Source organism: Ochlerotatus camptorhynchus, unplaced genomic scaffold (genome assembly GCF_037179485.1).
Source record: "Ochlerotatus camptorhynchus isolate MF236.1 unplaced genomic scaffold, CSIRO-AGI_Acam_v1.1 ptg000052l, whole genome shotgun sequence".
NCBI lineage: Eukaryota > Metazoa > Arthropoda > Insecta > Diptera > Culicidae > Ochlerotatus > Ochlerotatus camptorhynchus.
In genome coordinates this window covers 2114720-2125080 of record NW_027040542.1, presented here as the reverse complement: position 1 = coordinate 2125080, position 10361 = coordinate 2114720, and the positions used below count along the sequence as shown (strand labels likewise).

At 35.5% G+C, this 10361-nt stretch overlaps 1 protein-coding gene across 3 annotated transcripts in view; it reads left to right on the top strand.

The window, feature by feature from the left end:
* The first annotated feature begins 8506 nt into the window (after positions 1-8506).
* The window catches only part of LOC135717223 (embryonic polarity protein dorsal-like), a 40396-nt gene continuing 38541 nt past the window's right edge, over positions 8507-10361 (top strand). Inside the window, exons 1-2 of one of the 3 annotated variants that reach the window (XM_065239205.1) lie at positions 8507-8645; positions 9095-9459. The gene's annotated coding sequence lies outside the window, so the exon portion shown is untranslated. Of the gene's footprint in view, positions 9460-10361 lie in introns of all 3 variants that reach the window. The other 2 variants (XM_065239204.1, XM_065239208.1) reach the window with 2 other exon arrangements.

The window sequence follows — 10361 nt, the reverse complement described above, 5'->3', positions numbered from 1 at the left end:
TGAATAAGAGAACATCAAAAAGAGTGTTGTGAGCAGAAATTTTTGCCATGAGACATACGAAGCGGAACACTTTTTCACTATTCCTGATAAATTGATCCATCTGAGGTTTTGTAGCATAACCTGATATACAGTTGAAAATTTAATTCTTCATCGTTTTTGGGGGGATCCTGCTGGTTTTAAGGAATATTTTTGATGAGAAAAATTGAAAATTCGAATGGTTATGATCTTCCGGATTTCTTGTGTGTGACTAGTTTAGATGCAAATCAGTTCAGATCTGTGGAAAATCGACGATTACCTATGATAATTGGCAACATTTTCAATGGCAAATTCTTTAATTTGCGTTCGTAAAATCTTTACTCTGATGTAAACAGACGGTTTGGTTGACGTTTCCTCTTGAACCCGCCTGGCGTTGGTTGTGCATTAAAAAGGCCAATAGAGTTTAAGGTTGTTGTAGATACGTAAAAAAAAGAGTAGATTTTAATTCTAGTACTAAACTGTATTTGTTTTTGCGTTGTGAAAATTAAATGAGAAATGCTCGCTGCACATCTCGGGCTTTAAGAGTAAAAATTCATTGTTGTTGATCCAAATTTTAAGATTTACCTACTATTTGCATATCTATGTGCAAAATAAAATTGACTTCTTTCAGTCGATTAACTGCTCAATTGAAAATTAAGCCTAGTGCGGTGGTTCATAGCTGGCTAATAGCGAAGACAACAAATGATGATTTGTTGTCTTCGCTAATAGGGTGGTTCAATGTATCGAATTTGCGCCACCAAATCAAGTCCTGATAATTCTATCAAAATTTGTGCTCATTTGGATGCGAACTCATAATGCACTGGCCTTTTAAACTTTGTATGAGAATGATTATGGGAAAAGTGAAATGTAATGGTATATGGAAATGTTTGCTATCTGCTCTTATGTGAAATTTTCCCAGCTACAACTATGCTTAAGACCACTTTTTGATTGAACGTCAGTAGAATGAGTTATTAATTAATTAGAAATACTCCATCAACTGCTCAGCAGGCAACATTGGTGTACTTGGCGCGAATAATAGGGCAAAAAACCCAGTCATATGTGCATTAAGCAGTGTTTCCTGAAAGCAGTCGATTAATCACATCAGTTATTGGTTTCGAAATAAATGTATAACTAATTACCTTGAAGTCTAATAAAAAAGTGGTTTTGAGCAAAGATGAAGCTGATATAAATTCACCATAAGAGCGGCAGCAAACTTTTCCGTAGATAACTATGTACAGCGTTCACTTTTCCCATAATAATTCTCAAATAAACTTCATAGGGCCAGTGCAGTATGAGTTCGCATCCAAAAGAAAAAGTGGAAGGGTCTGTGCCTAGGGGCACGAACGGAAGCTTGACGTAGGACCGCTAGTGGACGGAAAAAATCATCACGGTTTTAAAGCATGCTACAAGTCTAAATCATAGTCTGCAGAACCCTCATAAAACCCCAATTGCTACTTGGGTTTAGTTCTTACCTCTTTCCATTTTTGAATTGATGGCCCTGAAAAGGGCAGGTTGTTTTTCAAATGGTGGCCACACCAGTGCAAGTCGATGCCAACCGGATGAGGGCGGCCTAGTCATGCTTCCAATTGCGGGTCGATGTGGGTGCTTTCGTTGTCGTTTCAGTGATGTCACATATACAGATTTATCTGTAATGATACAGATTTTTCTCAACATATTGATACAGATATCTGTCATATTACAGATTTTTTTAAATATACAGATTTTTCAGACATAAAATATTCAAATTTAACGAAAATATGATTGTTTCTTCATTAATTCTTTTTTTTTCGGGTCTGTCTCTCATTAATTGGACTTGATTTTTTGTATTTTTAGACTTTTATAAACGATGGAAATCACTCAAAATAAAAATAAAAATCAACCCAACAAACAATTTGTGCTGGTTAAGGACTGAATAAGCTATTTTTTAGCTGAATAAGCATATGTTTGCCTGAATAAGCTCTCATTCCGCTTCCAATGTTTGTTGGGAAGATTCAAGATTTCGAGGTCTTTTAAATAGATTAATTCTATAGAAAGCAAGCTTAAGTCATTCTTCAAGATTCTAAACTATGAACAAACTATTTCTGAACTTCAAATGAACTCAAAGTATATTTACAACGATTCGCAATAAGATCATACTCATACTATAGAAGTTGTACAGATTTTCGTCAGTCAGAAACAGATTAAAAAGAATTTTTACGGTGACAACACAGATTGAAAATGTAAATAATGTGGCAACACTGCGTCGTCTTTGTATTGGTGCGATGCGTGCTGCGTGTTTTTATTATCGCTACTTTTCTCCTCCCTTCCGTTCATTGGTGAAATAGTGAGCAATCAACCGAGCATTAAGCTCGCTTATGTGAGCATGCACAATGTGTCGTTTGTTCGATTTGCGCTCTATCGTTGCGTCCGTGTTTGGGATTTTTCGTTACATGTTTGAATTTTGTTTTTTTTTAATGTGACTCCCAGTATAGAAATTAAAGATGTAGTCATACGTCAAAAAATTGAGAGAATTATCAGGACCTGATTTAGAATCGATTGAGCATGGTGGAGCAAAATCGATATCTTGAACCATCCTACTGGCTATGTGTTGTCATCATGATATTTATCAAGATTTAAAAAGTTAGCGGTGCCGGTGGTGTAGTGGTAAGCGTGATTACCTCTCACCCCAGCAGACCTGGGTTCAATCCCAGTCGGCGCCGCCGGGATGTTCTGAGGCATAACATCTCTGATCACGCCTTCCTTCGGAAGGGAAGTAAAGCCATTGGTCTCCGGTTCATGAGTTGATGGGTCGATAGGTAGGGTCCAGGTGTGGGAGCTGCCTCCCTGGCGTCGGTAGCATTGGTGCTCAAGACGGAAAACAAGATCGACGGAAAACAAATCAAGGAAAAAAACAGATTTATAAAGTAGTTTCGAATGTGTAGTGAACGACGCCGGCCAAGAAGTCCCACGATGAAAAACACGTCCATCCGTCCAGAAAATCGTTAACAGAATAATCGAACAGGCAACCGATCAACCGAAACATTCTGTACCGAAGAGACAATGTCTTTCTCTTTTACCCATCCGACATAATGTCTAATTCGACCATCCCGTTTTCGCATCCCGCCAACGATGAATGCTAACCCGATCGGTTGCCGACAATTCTATCGTTCTTTCGTTCGTGCCTTCGTTACCGACGTTGCCGTTTACTTTAACATTCATCTCAACCCGTTTAACGTTTCGTTGTTTTTATTTATCGATAGGGTTGCGCGTTATCTCTTGCGATTATGTTTGCAAGGTATATCTATACACTGAACAACAATCTTGTAATTTGAATTTAACTTATACTCTCTTATGCTCATCATATATACTACATCCTTTCCCTTCTCTACTCTTTTATATTATTAAAGATACTTTAACATATTATTGTTATTCATCTATCTTTAAGCACTTTTATATGAAATATGCGTATTGTTTGAGATGTATAACTATCCAATCCATATATTTACAACTTAACATATATATAGGAAATCTTATTATGGGCTCCCAAATTCATCTAATCACTTGCACAATTATTAGTCATCATTAGCAGAACTGATCCGTTGGCAGTCATTGTTATCAAAAATCCATCTTTATTTATTATAAACGGGATTACCGTACCCATTCAGTATTTTGTTATTGACTGAATGTTATTGAGCGTAATTGAAAAAAAAAATTAAGGCAAATTTTCTGTTAAAACTTTTTGTATTGAATTAATTTGCTTCTTCAAGAAAATATTATTTTTTGTTGCTATCTATCATATTCTTATATTTAAGCTTCTTTGGCTGTCGTTTTACCGACTTTCAACTTAGTGTTCTAGATACACGTCCACAGATATTAATTGAGTGCTATCTATGTCATCCAATACATGAATTTGTATATTGTGTGGCAAGCACAATGATATTTTATGCTCAGGGACCGGACCGGGAATCGAACTTGCCGCCTCCAGCATGGTAATTCGTGCCTTTACTGACTAGGCTATCTGAGGCCCTGTCGTAACAAATTATTTTTTTGGTAATCAGTAATGATAATGATAATTATAATGAAAATATGAAACCTTTTTTTCAATAAAAAATAAAATATTTGTTTTCAACCAATAATTTCTGTTAACCATTAAGCGGTTAGATCAATAAAAAATCGATTAATTAGCTTCGGATAACAATCTCTATTATTCAAGAATTATTATCACTATTAATATTCATTCCTAATTTGCTCATTTTGCACTTTCGATTCATAATTCTGACAGCATTCACCACCAGATGACGGGCAGCCTTCAATCGTATTGACTGGTGGAAAATCAACTTGAGAATGTATGACAAAAATCACTTTTAATTAAAAGTAACAATAAAAGTACAATTTGTTCGATACATTATATCTGCATGATGACGCTTTAACTAAAAAGAACAAAATGTAGACATTTTGTCACCGCTGTACCCAAAGATTCAAGAGGAATCAAATATTTTTTTTTAAATCTTCGTACCGCAAAACTGGTTTATCCACCTCTGGTGGAATAAAATCTGTCGGGTTTGTTAGTGGAAACTATTATTCCATTAAGATTTTTATTTTAGGTTTTTAAAATTCGTGTTGTCCTTATGCATCCGTTTTCTTTCAAATTTAAGATACTCTCTTAAGCATTTTTATTTTTTTGGTTTAATTTTCGTTATCAATTCCTTTATTAAATTTTATCATGTTTTTATAATCGTCATAATTATTCAAAACATTATCGTTATTATTCATCATCAATCCATCATTCTCATAAGAATCATTTTTACATCGTCCATATTATTTTATAGCATGATCTTAATAAAAATCAATTCTCATCACTATCTTTGTCATTTTTATTCAGGTTTTTCGTAACTTTTTTAAATTTTCAAATTTTTCATCATAATTTACGTTAGCTTTCCGTAAACAATCATTTCGTTCTTGTGTTATTTTAGTTAAAAATATGCTGTAATCTTGCATAATTTCCATCCACATGACATTTTATGTAACTACGCAAAATCCATAATTAATTATTATTACAATTATCTCAGCAATCTTTTCGAAGCATCGTAATTTATAATTAGTTATCATGTTTTATATAATATATTTAAATTTTCTGTAATAAATAATTTCTTTTCGATGTGTATCATTTTATTTTAGCAATCGGGATGTTCAATTCTTCCATCGTTGTTTTTATTTATTTGCTAATGATCGTTTTATTAATCATCGTTTTCATTAATCAATCACCATACAATAAGATTGTTTATGGGTATTGAGGTACACATATTCGTAATTTGCATTTAAATCATAACCTCAATAAAAAAAAAATTTGTCAATTTTCGTACACTGGAGCTATTTTTAATAAGTGCGATTACATTAGCAAAAATCAACATCTTAGCGCCCCTCGTTGAGACTTTGTAAAGGAGCGTGCTGTCAACTTATTGATTTAGTGTCAATACATAACTTGATATAAAAATTGAGATTAATGTCCATGAGACCGATTAAGGTATCGTTGTGCTCAGAAAACGAAGCTCTTTCAGATGATTGATTGAAATCAGAATGTTTTTCGAAATTGAACGATCCAATTATTGGCCATATTATCAGTGTTTTTTTTTTAAATTATAACTTATGCTTTTCATGATCAATTAATGTTTCCGAAGATAAATATAAAAAATAGTTGAGTACGCAATTGTTATCTGTAATTATTCAATATTTGCAAAGATCTGCTGTGATTAAACTAATTCATAAATAATTATGAGCCAAATCATCATTCTGAAATTCATATTCGTTATCTGCTTCATTACTATCCATGATCAATCAAGCATTCTTTTTATTAAATCTTTATTCATATTTATAATCATTATTTCCACATCATTTATTTTACTGAGATATCCAGGGAGATATTCAAATTTTTTACATCATAATCCTCATGTAATTTATTATAATTAATCAAATGATTTGGAATCATCGCTTGTTATTATCCTCTCAAATTAATTGTCAACGTTTATTTTTCAATAATATGATAGAGTGAAAACTAGAACATGGGTGTATGTTTATTAAATCAATTGAAACATAAAATTTTCTGTATCAATAATTAATTTGCCATTTGATTTTTTTTTATATATAATTATTCAATGAAAATTTATTCTGCATTTCTTACTGGACTCCTCAAGAGTGCAGATTTGTTATTAAAAGCACGCCATGGGCAATTTCATATATCATCTTAACACACCATTATCATAAGGGTGGTTTAAAATCTATCAAGGTCATCGATTTACATAATGATTCATTCTCATTATTATTTTCAACATGATCGAAATAAACATCAATCTTCGGCACTATATATATTTTCCAGCATTTCAAATCTTCCAAAATTGTACCTCCTTGCGTATTTTATGTCACTAATTACCATTTCTAATTACTGTTACCATAATTTTCTCAATCATCAACTATTTCAACAATAATCTACATTATATCCCATGATCATTAGCACCTTCAATCAGCATCACAATCTTTCACAACCATCATCATTGATTTCAAATGCATTCAATTGAATGTACTTATTTTTTTCAATCTAAAGTAATCACAATCTATTTTTTTATCACTATTGCCACCAATTCCCATATTCATCATCTAAAAACCTTTAGTGTCCTTTTTCATCATTGTCATTAGCATGATACTCATTATCTTTATTACAATTTCCATGATCATAGTTCGTCAGTTTCCATTTTTTTTCGGCTTTACATCAACCATTCTAAAACATCCACTTTTCACTGCATTGGAGAATTCCACCACTTTTCTTTTATCCAGGGAGACCTCGCGCTCCAGCTATTTCACATATTATTTCAAAAATCATTCTACTTTATTATCTGTCTAGGAGACCTTTCGCTCCAGTTATTCTATTTGAAGAATTCCACTTCACTATTGGGCTCAAGAGACCTCTCGCTCTGGCCAGCATTATTGGAAAATTCCATTCTATTTAAAGCTTAGGAGACCACTCGCTCCTTTGATAACTCTCTCCAGTTCAATCAAACTGGAGTTATTATCGTAGGTTCACATACTTACAAGCTGCGCCATTGTAGTGAACGACGCCGGCCAAGAAGTCCCACGATGAAAAACACGTCCATCCGTCCAGAAAATCGTTAACAGAATAATCGAACAGGCAACCGATCAACCGAAACATTCTGTACCGAAGAGACAATGTCTTTCTCTTTTACCCATCCGACATAATGTCTAATTCGACCATCCCGTTTTCGCATCCCGCCAACGATGAATGCTAACCCGATCGGTTGCCGACAATTCTATCGTTCTTTCGTTCGTGCCTTCGTTACCGACGTTGCCGTTTACTTTAACATTCATCTCAACCCGTTTAACGTTTCGTTGTTTTTATTTATCGATAGGGTTGCGCGTTATCTCTTGCGATTATGTTTGCAAGGTATATCTATACACTGAACAACAATCTTGTAATTCGAATTTAACTTATACTCTCTTATGCTCATCATATATACTACAGAATGGACCTGCTGCATTATTTTTTGAAACGATTTTTCCCATGACGAATTTTTGATGTGAACATTCTTTACCTGCAACTTCAAAATATTCCATGAATATATATATACCCTTAAATTTAATTTAATCATCAAGATATAAGTCTCTGAATTTTGAAACAAAACGATGGTTGTGCTCAGAAAAATAAGAAAGATCGATACATATTTATTTGAAAATCAAGAACCCCACAACACAATTCAATTTTGCCATTCACTATTAATGATTGCGTACACCGAAGCGTTAGAATCATACTGGTACCCAAAAGGCCGGTTTTTCCAAAGCATCGTCGTGCAATGTGTTACTGCTTGAGCCGCAAATTTGCACAACCACTTGCCGGTTTCTTCCATCAGAGAGTAGGTATATCTACAAACATACATTGGTGCATTATGAGTGTGTTCATCGTGCGTGTTCGATCGAATCAAAGCATCCAAACAAATTGTCAGACATACGTTGTTGTGTAGGAGACTAGGCGCACGCGTCATAACAGCCATTGGACCTACACAAGCAAGCCACCAGAACGAACAACAAACATAACCAACGGAGTTCTATCGCGTAGGTTAAGTATTCGTTTCTCATAGGCATCATTAAGCAGTATGCAAACGGAGTGGTCGTGGTGAGGCCATCCAACGATCAACCATCGAACCAATAATCGAATTTATTTACACGTTTCAGCATGGTCAAAATCGATGTGATCAAAGCTTCTAAGTAATTCTCTGTTTACTTACAATTTATCAAGGCTGACTTTTCGAGTTGAAGGTTGTTACTGAAAGGTGTCGTTCAATTCGTTCAACCGTACCGAAAATGTTCGCCTTTACCCTAAAACATCCACATCAATAAATACCAATATACACAGATTCGGTCAAATTGTAGAAAACATCGCCACCCCACAGTAAACCAAAGCACTCTGTGTTTGCATTGCCCTCGTGGATGGTCCACACGATCGGTCGGTGTTAGTACATAGTAGGCTGAGCTCGCGTTAGCAACGTACGCGAGTGCCTACTGCGTTGTTTTCTGCTCACACTTGTCAGTACCGCCAGCCGTGTGAGTGCGAGCAACGAGTGTTTTATAGTGCATGGGTTGTCGTGGTGAGTTTTCCTCAGCGCTTTTCCAGAATACATACTTTCGCCGTCCGGAAAACTGTCGCTCGCCGGTCAGACGTTTTGCGGTGCTTGAAGTGGTTACATCCTCCTCCAGAATTGAACGAAGAGATTTTGGATGAAAAGTGACTGTGTTCAACAAAAGTGATTTATTAGCAGAGCATCGACAGGAGTTGGTACAAATTCGTTTGCGTATATAATTACAAGGCAAATTGCTTCAGCGGTGGGAAGCGGTTAGAAACAATAGTCAACCATTGGAACAGACGGTGGGTTTTTCTTCGTCGATGCATCGAAACAGAAATAATCCTTTTGATTAGGATTTTCACCGTTTGCTTCCCACGTTCTCAGATGTAACATTCTATTTGTTATTTGTCAATTGACCGAATTAACTCATCGTGGGAACCGAGGATTTCCAAGTCTAATACACATCCAAGCAGGCCAAACAAGCAAGTGCATTTCCATAACTAATGATCAGTCACCAAGTAGCAGGTGTGATCTGGTAGTTGTCATTATAGGCTAGCAAAACGATAAGTTCAAAATCCAAGTGTATACCTCCGCGGTTGTTATCAGGTTGAGTTGTAATCTTGAACGCTGCTATCTCGCATTTAGTGGCATACAGTGTCGTGCAAAAATACCAATACATTTACCGATTGGCCACTTTGGGCAGGTGGAATTGTGATAATTGTTCAACGGGATTTGAAGTGGACGCAGCAAACATTGATTCCCGTTTTCTTCGGATCGAACTGACGTCAATCAACTGCCGAGAAACTACAACTATTTATATTGCCGCTGTAATTGTATGGTAAGTCGTTTTGCTTGATGTATTTTGGTTTTCTTTCTTATATGCCCCTTCCATCCGTAAAGTTTTGATTCGTTGCCTTTATCACCTCTTTTGCATGTGATTGGTGCATACACACCGATGACCCACTCGTTTGCAAAGCACCATCATGAGCACCCCCTATTACCCATCGTTGTCACAGCTGTGTGAAATTGTACAACAACAGTAATGCTGACGGCTGAACTTGCTACAGAAGTGTTTTGCCAATGTACAACTATTAAACATGTCACAAAGTGACACTACAAAACCGGAATACCTACACTAAATGTTCGCTAGCTGAAAGAAACTATTTGAATATTAAAATAACTTACTTTAGCCAAATTTTGACCACTGCCCAAAATTGATCAGCCGGTAGCTTATTTCAGACACTTGTCAGAAAGCGGCTACAGGTAGTTGTTATTTTTACAAAAATCAAAAAGTCTCTTTCAGTTAGCGAACGTTTAGTGTACATATGCTCGTAAATTGAATCAATGATTCATGCTGCATTAGAATTGACATTCCGTTCTTTTTCCCTCTCCTTACACCCCCTTGCAAATGCACTCCCTAACCTCGAGTAAGCTGCGAGTAATCGGTTCCCATAAAACTAACTTTAGCATTAACCCGTATGTGCGCGCGGATGTTTTTGTTTTTTTTTTTTTTTTACTACACCGTGTTATGTAATTAAATGGGGGCTGGATACTCGGCTTCCCGGTCGCGCACATAACGGTTAAGCCGCAATGTAAATTACAAAATGACTATCGGCTCCGTATAGCTACAGCAATTGAACCTTGACAAATAAACAACTTGATTTCATTCTTTTTCCAAACTTTGATGTCATAAATCATAAATCTAGTGCATCACGAATATTTTGTCCGGTGTAGTTTCTT